The sequence below is a fragment of the Ambystoma mexicanum genome, chromosome 2p, assembly GCF_040938575.1.
Source record: "Ambystoma mexicanum isolate Mex_15411 chromosome 2p, UKY_AmexF1_1, whole genome shotgun sequence".
In the NCBI taxonomy this organism is placed as follows: Eukaryota; Metazoa; Chordata; class Amphibia; order Caudata; family Ambystomatidae; genus Ambystoma; species Ambystoma mexicanum.
The window spans coordinates 123,921,075-123,933,491 of NC_090923.1; the positions used below are offsets into that span (position 1 = coordinate 123,921,075).

Consider the following 12,417-nt stretch of genomic DNA (forward strand, 5'->3'; position numbering starts at 1 on the left):
ACCACCTTAATCCAACTAAGGACCTCGGCCCAATACATCTGAATCTTGGTGCATGACCACCAAAGATGGTACAACGTGGCCTGTTACCCGCACTCCCATGGAGAGAACAGGGACACTTCAGAAAACATTCTCAACAGTCTCTGCGGTGATACATGCCAACCATGTAGGATTTTGAAGTTATGCTCTACTGTGGCTGTATTAAAAATGCCATGGAGCATTACCTCGTATACCTTCCCCCAGGTGTCTTCGGGTATATCCCTGCCTTATTTTGAGGCCCAAATTTGTTTGAAGTTGTGCCTCCCCAAGAGGTCAGATGTCACCATTGTCATGTACATCTTGGAGATAATCCCAATCCTGGTAATGCCCCACTAATGACCCCCTTGAAGGCTGTAAGAGGGCGAGACAGGTTAGGGAGGGGTTTGGGATTTGCATATATACCTTTCAGACACAGTCAAATACACTGAGACCCTCTCCTTCCAGCGTTTCTCTAAGTGTTTTATGGTCTTTAAATTGGCTTTCCTGGAAGAGTTGTCCCGCCCTCTGCAGCCCCTTATGTGACCATATTTGTGCGTTTTTGAACACCTGTCTTCCCAGATCCATGGGCGGGCCCCATAGTGAGCTCAGTGGGGAGGACCAGGAGGAGAGTCGCTCATTGATGCTTTTTTTCTTCCATAGGTACCATATTACTCCCAATACTGGGTGGTTCTTGATCTTTGCAGGGATTGATTTGGGTGGGGACCGTATGAGATCTCTAACCTTCTTAGGATGCGAGTAGGAGTTCTCTAGGTAAGACCAATATGTGCGCATGTCATCCCTCATGTGTTCTAGAAGGATGCGTAGTTAGTCGGGCAGCCTTATAGTAGAGGACGAAATCTGGCAGACCGAACCCTCCTAGGTCTTTGGGGAGGGTTAGGGTAGTTCTTTTAATTCTAGGGCGTTTTCCTTGCCAAATGAATTGGGATAACATGGAATTAAGTTGCCCAAAGAAGGTATCTGTGAGGGGAGCGGGCAGGGCTGTGAACAGGTATAGAAAACACGGGAGGACTGTCATTTTGATTGATGTCATTCGACCGTACCATGAGATGGTCTGGGGTGCCCAGCGAGCAAGATCTGAGCGAAGTTTGTGCAGAGCGGTATCGTAATTGATGGCAATCAGCCGATCTAGGTCCCTGGCACCCGAATCCCCAAATAGGTGATCTCATGGAGTTCAAGTCTCATCCCTCTCAGGGGTCCTGGGTCTTTTGTGTCGGAGCGATCCCTGCATAGAGGCATTACACTGGACTTGGATGTGTTAATTTTCAGGCCCAAGAATGTCCCAAAGGAGGATATGAGGTCTAGGAGTCTGCGAAGGGAGTGGGAGATGTTTGATAGATAGCATAAGATGATGTCAGCGAAAAAGGGACAGTTCTGAATTAGACATCACCATCCTTTATTCCTTGGACTTCGGGGTTGGTTAGGATGGCTATTGCCAGGGGTTCCATTGTAATTGCATAAAGGAGTGCAGAGATGTGGCAGTCCTGCCTGGTACCTCTGGTTAGGTAAAAGGGGGTGGAGACGGCCCCATTGACTCTTTGGCCGTTGGGTCTCTATAGAGGGCAGAGATCCATCTATGAGATTTGGGGCCAAATTCCATTCTCTCTAATACTTTCACCATGTATGCCCATTCCACTCGATCAAAAGCTTTTTCTGAATCAATGGAGATTAGGTACCCTTCCAGGTCTTGCACCTGCGCCATGTGTATTAGATCAAATGTCTTTCTGACATTGTCAGCTCCCTGTCGCCCTGAGATGAACCCCACCTGGTCCCCGTGAATAAGTGATGACATGAGCCTCTCTAACCTTTTCCCCAGCACTTTGGCTATAACTTTCACCTCTGTATTTAACAGGGAGATGGGTTGATATGATTGGCATTGCGTTGGGTCTCTTCCGTCTTTTGGCATTACCACTATCGGAGCTCCCAGTAGGGAGTCGGGCGGAATTCATCTGTCTAGAGTTTGGTTAAACATCTTGGCCATAAACGGGGCGAGGGTGGATCGAAACGCTTTTAAAAAGCGCACTGTGAATCCATCATCACCTGGCGCCGTTCCCCCTTTCATTTTCCCAATTACCAAAGATATTTCTTGTGCTGAGATTGGGGTGTCTAGCGCGGCTGCGGTTTACGTGCCTATGCATGGAATTGGTAGGGCGCCCTAGGAAGTTATCTATATGCGTTCCATCTCCCTTCAATTTGCTCGTATAGAGGAGTTCGTAGTATTTGCAGAATTCCTCTGCAATGTATATAACTCCTATGCATAAGATTAAGACTAAGTTGAAAGTAACTGGTTGTAACCAATTTCCTTAAGCTCAAGACCGTTGTATTTGACTGTCACCATATTCTTAGGCAGAAGCGCCCAGATGCCTCGGGGTTAGGTGCGCTATGAAAATATAATAAATAAATAAATACATGTTAGCCTCCTAGACCTTCTTGGCCCCAGCCTGCTCTATCGCCCCCACGCTCATAAGGCTTCTTTGCTCACGCAGTCTCCATGCCAGTATCTTGTCGGCGCGCTCCCCCTTTTCCGTGTATTTTTGTTTTAGGAAGGAAAGCTTTTGCTCCATTTGGTGTAAAAGTAGGGGCCTCAACTATCTTTTGTATTGCTGCACTTTTGCTTTTGGGTTTTAAGGCATCTATCTTTCCCCTTCAGCCCGACTCCACCCTTTCTCTCTCTGATTATTTCCTTGCCCCCAGCCGCATTCGCTCTCCCATAAAGTTGCAGTCCTACCTCCCCATTGTCATTGAACGGAAAAAACTTTGAATAGATTTTAACAGCCCCTGGGCTGATGGTTTGTCTTTCAACGGTAGATTATTGCATACCCATCTACCCCTTTGTGCCCCCCCCCCCCCCCCAGTCAAATTTCCCATTTTGACTCTGACTAAGTCATGGTCTGACCATGGGATGGGCTCAGTAGTGGTTTTGGATACCTTGCTTGTTAGGGAGGAGTCCAGTAGGACGTAGTCTATACGCAAGTGCGCATCATGGACTGAGGAACAGAATGTATAGGAGAGGGAGGACCCTCTTTCACATATGAGTGAGTCTACAACCCCAAACTCGTTATTGATTTGGCTGAGGCGTTGAGATCTACTATGCTCGGCATGGATGACCCCCACCAGTTTAGCTCTTTTCCTGTCCCTTAGTGGGTCCAGAACCATATTAAAGTCGTCCCTGATGATCAAGCGCCCCTCTACAAAGTTCAGGATGTTCCCCTTACTCCTACGTCCCGTCCCCTTTCCTCAATACTTGTGGGACATCTCTCCGTCCTGTGGGACGGGACCGGAGCACTTTGTAAAAAGCATCCACATTTTTTTCAAAAATGTGTCCCTCCTCTCTTTCCTGCGCAGGGCCCGGCATGCGGCCGTAACCCCGCCCACCTTTGCTCCGCATCGGCCATCAGTCCTTTTCTCCGCTCGATCGGGGCCGGACGCACTTGCATCCTCGGAAGATTTTCTTCCCTTTTTCCTCTGGCTCTTGCTAGCGTTCGTTTACTAGTCTGTCTATGTCTTTCAAATTAGACTTTCCAGATTGTTCATCGTGTCACCATCGCTTCGCGAGGGCGGATCCCCATCCTCTTTGTTTAGAGTGTTTGGGTTCGGAACACCGTTGGGACTCCTGTTTTTACTGTGACTCCCTTTCGGTCCTGACACTTCAACGTCGGTTGGAGCGGTGGGAGGAGGTGTTCCGACGAACTCCTCCTTCGCATTTTCAGGCGTTCATCGACGAGAAGAAAAAACGTCCGGTAAGTTCTTTACTTTTCAGAGCACCCCGACCGGGGGATACCTTCCCGGGTTCCTCTTGGTCCGGGAGGGGCGTTGATCGCTCTGTTACCGGGGTTCGCCCTGAGGTGCCCGTTGGGCCTAATAATTCTACCAGAGTTTTCTCCGAGGGTCTCCGTAAGGGGCCTGTGAACAACGGAGTACGCTCAGAGGCCCCTCCTGTGGGGGCTGTTTGTAGACCCAGTTCTACTGAGTCATGGGATACCGGAGTTCGCTCTGAGGCCTCTCTGTCGACTTCCCTCAAAAACAAAACCGGGGTGCGCCACAAGGCCTTGGCTGGGCTTGTAGTTACCGAACGGATGTTCGAGGTCCGCGCAGAAAAGGCTTTTACCAGGCCTGGGTCCAAGGTCCCTCGTACAGAGGCTAAAGCTACCAACAGTTCTGAGAGGCCGGTCAAGGCTTTGTCTGTGAAAGCGCACCGTTCCCGCTCTTGTGGTGACACCAGATCTGTTGAGGGGGCAAAGAAGCAAAGTTCTTCTTTTACCAGCAGTGCCGAGGTCCTTCCTTCGAAGGCTCAGTTGGCGGTTGGTATGTCACAAAAACATTCCAGGCCTCATAGTACTGGCTTAGCCGAGGTTCCTTATGTTAAGGCTAACATTAAGACCCCTGATCCATCGACGGGGACCCCTGCCTCACTTCCTCACGTGCCGCAGTTCCCCTCAGATGAGGACAAAATGGCGCCCGTTCCCGCCACGACCACGGCGGCCATTTTAGGTGCTACCCCTACAACTACGCAATCAGCTTCTGGTGTAGGGCTCGGTCTCTTGGGTGAACCTAAGGTCCCTTGTGCGCATCCTTATCGGCCGGTTTGATTGGAACGCCCGGATGCCTCTTCCGCACAATGTTTTGTTGCCCGCGGGGGCAGCTCCTTTGATTTATGTGGATACGTCGGTGGAGGGGCCGGTGTGGCACCCTTCCCCGTTACGTCCCTGGATTTGTCGACCTCATGAGAGGCCTCCTCAGGTACCGAAACAATCTCCTGAAGATGCCTTTTTCGGTAAATTTCAAGCGCTTATACGCACAGACCCTATGAGGGAATATTTCAAAGGGCTTTTCAAGGAGATATACCCACCGGTGCCTCCGGCTCCACCTGTTCCTCCGGTGGTTCCGCCGGCGCCTCCCTTGCCCTTGGTGCCCCCCCCTGCTCTCCCGCCTTTGCCTCCATTGTCCCCAGTGGATAAGGCAGTGTCTGACACGGCTCAGCAGGATCCTGACCTGTCAGATGACCCTCAAGGCGATCAGGACAACGAGGATCTTCCCCGCTCTATCAGAGCCTTTCATGACCGGGTACTGGACATGATGAGTTTCCTAGATGTTCCGGTCCCCGAGGCACACGCTCCGCAGGAGGGCGTGCTTTCTGGGGCGTTCACCCTGTCTCCTTCGGAGTGTACCAGCCTGTTCCTGCAGAAGGATGTTCTGGCCGAGGTCCGAAGAGTCTGGGAAAAGCCACACTCAGGACTTTTGGCCCTGTCGTCTTGTCCGCCTCCCTCCTCCACAGTGGTGGCTGAGGCCACCTTGCAGTCCAGGCCTGCAGCATCCTCTTCCACGACGGCTACTCAGGTTCTGGGAAAGTAGGACAAGCTCCTCGACTCCCTCGGGAGGAAAATCTTCGCCAACTCGGCCTTGCAGATCAGGCAGGCCAACGCCGAATTCATATTGGCGGGAGCTAATATGCGGATGCGGAAAGGTCTGTCGGAGTTTGAGGAGCGCAACCTGGTCGAGAAGCTGGAAGATTTCAAAGGAGGCCTTTCCGATGCCAGGGTCTTGGCCCCGGATCTCCTGGAGGATGCGGCTCATCACATAGACACCTCGGATCGGGCCTTTAGCTTGGGGTTGATACCTCACGGCAGGTGTGGCTGCATGCCACTAAATTTTCTAAGGAAGTGCAAGACAAGGTGTTGGACCTTCCATTCAATGTTAAGGAGCTTTTTCATTCTTCTACTGATGTAGAGCTCACCAAAACCAAGGATAGCACTCAGACGGCTAAATCATTGTCTGTTCTGGTTAAAGCTCCTTTAAAATCCCAGAGACCGTTGTCGCAAAGTTGACCTTCCCCTGGGTTTAGGGGTTTCCTCGACCGCAAATCTCAGAGTGGATACTCCTGCAGGGAATAACCGCCGTAGACAACAGCGTACGCGGTTTTTCTCCCGCTCCTCAGCCTCCTCATCAGGTTCAGGTGGCACCGTCACCGATAAGCCTGCCAAATGAGGGTTTTCCGCGCTCGCACGAGACCCCGGTGGGAGGATGCATTGCGTCTCATTGGGAGGCGTGGCAGACCATCACAGAAGACAGATGGGTCTTGTCAGTCGCTCGAGCGGGCTTCCGCTTACCTTTACCCCCTACCCCACCCCTCAACCCTCCTTTTCAGCTGTCGGGCTCACCCTCCCTCAAGGCCGAGGTTCAGAAACTTCGGGACCTCAGAGCTGTGGAACCCGTTCCCCTTGGGGAGCGAGGGGAGGGCTTCTACTCCTGGCTGTTTACGGTTCCCAAACCCAACCTGGCTGGCCTGCGCACCATCCCCAGACCTTTCCCAGTTCAATCTTTTCCTACCCCAAGAGAAATTCAAGATGATCACGCCCGGCCAGATTCGCTCCTCTTTGCAGATGGGCGATTGGCTCAGCATGGTGGATCTTCAGGATGCGTACATGCATATCCTGATTTGGAATCCACACAGGAGATACCTCCGCTTCTCTTTGGGAGAGGAGCACTTCCAGTTTCGGGTGCTTCCTTTTGGCCTCAGCTCGGCGCTGCGTGTCTTCACGAAGATGATGTCGGTGATTGCGGCCTAGCTTCATATCCAGGGTATCCATGTGTATCCTTATTTGGACGACTGGCTCTTACGCAGCCCTTGTCCGTTGGCAGCAGCAGGCAACCTCCAGTCTCTCCTTCAGCTCCTGTTCCATCTTGGGCTGTTGGTGAACTGGTGGAAATCCTCCATGACGGTCTCACAGGACCTGATCTTCCTGGGTTTTCGTTGGAACACGATCGACTGCAGAGTGTATCTGACCGGGGACAGAATGGCAGATCTGTTGGGCACGTGTCAGATGTTTGCGCAGTCGGAGAGCATGTCGGCCTGGTGGTTCCAGAGGCTTCTGGGCCTCATGGCCTCATGTGTGCTGGCTCTTCCTCTTGCTCGTCTCAAAATGAGATGGATCCAGATGGCTCTTCAGAATTCATGGCGTCTGGCAGTGGATCCGGACTCCATGCGGATGATGATTCCGGCTTCCATGAGAGTGGACCTGGATTGGTGGTCATCTCTCTGCAATCTGTCTGGGGGCGTGGGGTTTCAGGACCCGGTTCCCACGGTGACGAACAGTGGTCAGCTACGAGTGGGAGTTGAATGCGGAGGTCCTCTCATAGATTTTCTTGCGTTGGGGCACACCGGAGGTGGACCTCTTCGCTACGGCGGTAAACAAGAAGCTTCCTCAGTATGCCTCCAGAGGGGGGCTGGGAGCCTCCTCTCTGGGGGATGCTCTCGAGATTCCATACTAAAAATTCAAAAATGTGCCCAACCTCTCTTTCCTGCGCGGGGCATGGCATGCGGCCATATCCCTGTCCACCTTGGCTCCGCCCCGTGAATTGCCCATCAGTCCTTTTCTATCCCCGGGTCAAAGATCCATTAGCAATAACAGAGGAACCTTATTAGAGGGGACGGCGGGCGTATGGAGGAAAGGGGACTATGGACTAGGAGTAAGGTGGTCACTACGGTGAGTAACCTGGTAATATTCCTACGTCCTGTCCCCTTTCCTCCATACTTGTGGGAGATTCCCAAGCACTCCTTACAGGAACTACGGGTGGATGGAAATACCCCTTACTGAAACAGGTTCTTCAGCACAGCCTGACCAAACTGAGTGTCAGCTCTAGAGCTCATGTCGAGACAGTAATGCTTACAGAAAGCAGATGGGGAGGCCAAAGTAGCTGCCCTAGCGATGGACTCCCAGGGAACATATTTCTGAAAAGCAAACGCGGCTGCCTTGCCCCGCACCAGGTGTGCATGGATAACTTTAGGAGGTTTCAGCCTTTGGACGGTGAAAGACTCTGTGATGCAGGCGGCAATCCACCTGGAAATAGTTGCCTTAGACGCCGGCTTGCACTGAGGGTTACCGAAGGTCACAAAAAGTTGAGAAGAACCCCTAAGCTCGGAAGTCCTGTTCAGGTAGAACTTAAGATCTCTTCGGACATCAAGACAGTGTAGAACTCTTTCAGCCTTTGAGGCAGGGTTCGGAAAAAAGACCGGAAGGGATATCGACTGATTCAGATGAAATTCCATGGCACAACATGAGAGCTTACGCCTTCCCGCCTCTGCCTCTAGTTCATTGAGCAATTTGGAAGTTGAATAACTCTGTGAGCTGTTCCCTTCTACTGGTGGTGGCCGGCCAGGTTTTGGTTCTCAGAGCTTCAACACCTGTCGGTGTATCCGCCGATCAGGTTACCAGTAACTCCCGATCTTCTTCACCAAGGGGAACAACAGATGTGGCACCCCTCCCCACAATCGCTCAGCTTGGTCGCATGGTGCCTGAGTTCAAGTCTTTAGAGCATCTGGGTTTGTCTGCAGATAACATGCGCATTATCCAGGAAGCCAGGAAACCTTCGACCAGATCTCAATACAGGAGTAAATGGCTCAGGTTCGGTCATTGGTGTTTGGAGAAGAAGTTGGATCCGAGGGTGGCCACGATTGACACAGTGCTGTCCTTCGTATCCTCCCGAGCAGAGTCAGGGGTTCATGTTCTGTCATGCAGGACTTATCTCTCAGCGGTTTCCGCTTACCTTTCTGCAGACCTGTGTTCTTATTCTCTAACTAACCCAGTGGTGAAGAGGCATTTTGTTGGCTTGACGCTCCTCTACCCTCCGGTTCGTAATCCGCACCCGCCATCGGACCTAAATGTAGTCCTGACGGCGCTGTGCCATAAACCCTTTGAACCAATGGCTACTGTAGACCTCAAGTACTTGTTTTGGAAAGTGTCCTTTCTGGTCGCCGTTTCGTCAGCGAGGAGAGTGAGTGAGCTCCAGGCATTGTCGGTGGAGCATCCTTTCTTGCTCTTTCACAAGGACAAGGTAGCCCTTCGGACAAACCTGGCTTTCCTACCAAAGGTAGTGACCGAATTCCATCTGAATCAGTCGATATCCCTTCCGGTCTTTTTTCCGAACCCTGCCTCAAAGGCTGAAAGAGTTCTACACTGTCTTGATGTCCGAAGAGCTCTTAAGTTCTACCTGGACAGGACTTCCGAGCTTAGGAGTTCTTCTCAACTTTTTGTGACCTTCGGTAACCCTCAGTGCAAGCCGGCGTCTAAGGCAACTATTTCCAGGTGGATTGCCGCCTGCATCACAGAGTCTTTCACCGTCCAAAGGCTGAAACCTCCTAAAGTTATCCATGCACACCTGGTGCGGGGCAAGGCAGCCACGTTTGCTTTTCAGAAATATGTTCCCTGGGAGTCCATCGCTAGGGCAGCTACCTTGGCCTCCCCATCTGCTTTCTGTAAGCATTACTGTCTCGACATGAGCTCTAGAGCTGACGCTCAGTTTGGTCAGGCTGTGCTGAAGAACCTGTTTCAGTAAGGGGTATTTCCATCCACCTGTAGTTCCTGTAAGGAGTGCTTGGGAATCTCCCACAAGTATGGAGGAAAGGGGACAGGACGTAGGAATATTACCAGGTTACTCACCGTAGTGACCACCTTACTCCTAGTCCATAGTTCCCTTTCCTCCATACGCCCGCCGTCCCCTCTAATAAGGTTCCTCTGTTATTGCTAATGGATCTTTGACCCGGTGATAGTAAAGGACTGATGGGCAATTCACGGGGTGGAGCCAAGGTGGACGGGGTTACGGCCGCGTGCCATGCCCCGCGCAGGAAAGAGAGGAGGGGCACATTTTTGAATTTTTAGTATGGAGGAAAGGTGACTATGGACTAGGAGTAAGGTGGTCACTACGGTGAGTAACCTGGTAATTACCATGTTCCAGTGCTGTTCCTATCCCTCATTGGGGCAATAAATCAAAGCCAGAGGTTCCTTTTGTCCTTTCATCCACCTTTTGACTAGTAGGAAGCACGCATCTGGTTCTTTCAGGGTAGCCTCTGTCACAAAACGCAGCTTGGAAGTTAAAACGATGGCCACTCCCTTTTTCTTGGATGTACTAGAGGCGTGGGGGATTAATGCCACTGATTTCGACTTAATGGATGGTTCCCTGCCTCTCTGCCAATGAGTCACTTGTACGAACAGTAGGTCAGCTTTCAGCCGATTGAATTCATGCAGAAACAAGGCTCTCTTAAGCAGGGAATTGAGACCCCTAACTTTCAGAGTGCCTAGGACTAGGGCCACGTTTAAGTCCGCCTCCTGTGCCCTCTTTTGCTAGCAATATTACTGCCCTTGGTCTTTGTGGTCCTGCCATGGGATCCGTGTATACTCTGTGTGGAGGCCCTGTCTATCCTATAATTACGGAAACTTTTTTTAAAACCTTCCCCCCTGGGAACATACAAAACTGTCAAGAACTTTCTAACTACCAGTACCACCACCCCCCTGTTCTTGTGCGGGCTTGATTCACACCAAGTCTCATCCCTGGAGCCCCCCCAATCAGATGATTTTCCCCTCATATCGCCCAGCTTTCAACCGTGAGAAGATCAACCCCAGTAATTATCCTTGCCCGGCCCAGCTCCAAAGCGATTAGCAAGTTCACTGGGTCTCGCCTGCCCTTGATGATGCTGGTTACTTGGGCCGTGTTCACTCTTCCTCTAAGTGTGGTACTCTGGACCATTCCTTATGTTTCAGCAGGGGGAGGGTGGGTTAAGCTTCTTATATTTACGGAACACTCCTAATGCGTCTCCTGTCAGAGGATCTTTCGATAATCAACTTTTCCTTCTTTGTGATTCGTCCTTGCACCCCTTCTGAGCTTGGAGGGCACCGGGTCTACGGGCGCCTCTCCCATCAGTTCTCGGGAGACCCTGTTGATGTCATCCTCCGTCACTAGATTGTACTTGTAACCTTCGTATTCGAAATTTAGAGAAAAGGGGAACCCCCAACGGTATCTGGTGCCTTTGGCAGCCAACCATTTCGTCAGTGGGCCGCAGAATCTTCGCCTCGACAAGGTGAATGAAGAGAGGTCCTTGTAGATGGTGATGCAGGAAGACCCCAAAGGCACCGGGCCCACTGACCTAGCTTTGTCCAGGATATTCGCTTTGCTCTGCATAGTAATGAAGCATGGTTCCTTACCTCCACCTCTGTGCCTTCTCAATTGTTGGTTCAGTGGTCATATCTTCCTCCAAAAGGTGTCTGATAACTTTGTTGATCGCTGCTACAATGTCTTTCTGGGTCTCTACCTCTTTTTCCGGAAATCCGAAGAATCTGAGGTTATTGCGATGCTCTCAATTCTCAAAATCATCCATTTTTAGGGCACAGTCTTCTTCTTTTTTCTCCAGTTCCGAGATCCTCCTATCGAGTTTGGTCACTAGGACATCCACCGAGGACTGGTTGGCCTCTAGCCCCTGAAGTCTATAGTCCATGTCATCCACTTTTTTATGGAGGCCATCCAGTCTACGACTGATATCGGACCTGAAGCCTTTTAATTCCTCCAGTATTGCCGCCATTGAAAGCATATCCTCTACCATGGTTGGGTCGGATGTGACTAACCGCTCTGTTGCCGGACTGGAAGGCGGGGCAAATTAGTATTTTTAAAGTGCGGATGACCAGTTCATGGATGTGGGCGAGAGAGGCTCTCTAGGATTGCCTAGGCGTCTCCCCTCTTTCTAGGTGCCTGGTGCACTCTACCCACTGCTGTATCGCTCCCGGTGGCACTCAGATGGAGGGTGTCTTGATGGTGTCAATTCGTTGAGGGGTGCTGAGTCTTGTGCCTTGACTCCGACTGAGTCTCTGAGTCTCTGGGTCTCGACTCTGGAGGCGGTGCAGGTGTCTCCTGGAGCTCTCTTGGGTCAGCACTTAAGCTTGGCTCCTTATCTTGTAGCGGGCTATGGGGAGTTAAGTTGCTGGCTGGAATGGAAGGCCGCTCACTTTGTGGCCGATGTCTTTCTTGGGCACCGGAAACCCCGCTGCACTCCAGTGTGGGCGGATGCTCGTGAGTGCTGCAGGTCTGCTGGGCCGGTGAGCGGGAAATGGGAGCAGACCACACCTCCCCCCAGATTCCTCAGTGTGGAGGCTCCAGTCGTTCGGGCCGCTCCTCCAGGGGTTCAGGCACCTCGGCGCTCACCGAGGTGACTGTGGGAGAGGGCTCGCCCCGGGGCAGTGACCTCGGATAGCAGATGTATGGTGCTGCGGCACGGTTCAGGAGTGACGTTGGCGCTATTGCCGGCTGTCCGCCGTGTAAGTGGTCGAAGGCGGGTCCCCCGGGTCCCTTGTTTCACGCTCTGGAAGCTCGGAGGGTGGCCTCGCCAGGGGATTCAGAAGCACATTTTATTGGGGGTTACTTGTGGGCAGGGGGATTCGACACCAAAATGCACCCGGCTGAAAGGGAGCGACACAGATATGCTAGTGCATCTCTGCGCCCCATGGTGGCTGATCTGCTTGTTAATTTTTAAAGGCATTTGCACTTGTTTTTGCATAAAAAAGCTGATGTGGATATTACAGTAACTTTAGTTCTATGCATGCCGTCTGGAAACCTTTCATT

The 12,417-nt window shown here is 51.7% G+C and overlaps 1 protein-coding gene across 3 annotated transcripts in view; it reads left to right on the plus strand.

Moving 5' to 3' along the window:
- The window catches only part of CHCHD6 (coiled-coil-helix-coiled-coil-helix domain containing 6), a 3,402,742-nt gene that overhangs the window by 806,737 nt on the left and 2,583,588 nt on the right, over positions 1-12,417 (plus strand). The window lies entirely within an intron of this gene.